The sequence below is a fragment of the Juglans regia genome, unplaced genomic scaffold (assembly GCF_001411555.2).
Source record: "Juglans regia cultivar Chandler unplaced genomic scaffold, Walnut 2.0 Scaffold_5538, whole genome shotgun sequence".
In the NCBI taxonomy this organism is placed as follows: Eukaryota; Viridiplantae; Streptophyta; class Magnoliopsida; order Fagales; family Juglandaceae; genus Juglans; species Juglans regia.
Window position 1 is genome coordinate 1 of NW_023360399.1, and position 207 is coordinate 207.

General features: G+C 53.1%; 1 pseudogene; it reads right to left on the reverse strand.

The window, feature by feature from the left end:
- Positions 1–101: 101 nt before the first annotated feature.
- On the reverse strand, positions 102–207 carry LOC118345886 (annotated as a pseudogene; the record flags this gene model as incomplete).

Sequence of the window (207 nt, forward strand, 5' to 3'; positions counted from 1 at the left end):
CCCATGGCTACGCGATGGGCAGGGCGAGATTTCCCGAAAAATCCACTCCCGAGTGCTCCTTCTTGTCAATTTATCTCGCAAGGCAGAAAAAACAAAAACGAGGGTTGCAACACGAGGACTTCCCAGGAGGTCACCCATCCTAGTACTACTCTCGCCCAAGCACGCTTAACTGCGGAGTTCTGATGGGATCCGGTGCATTAGTGCTGG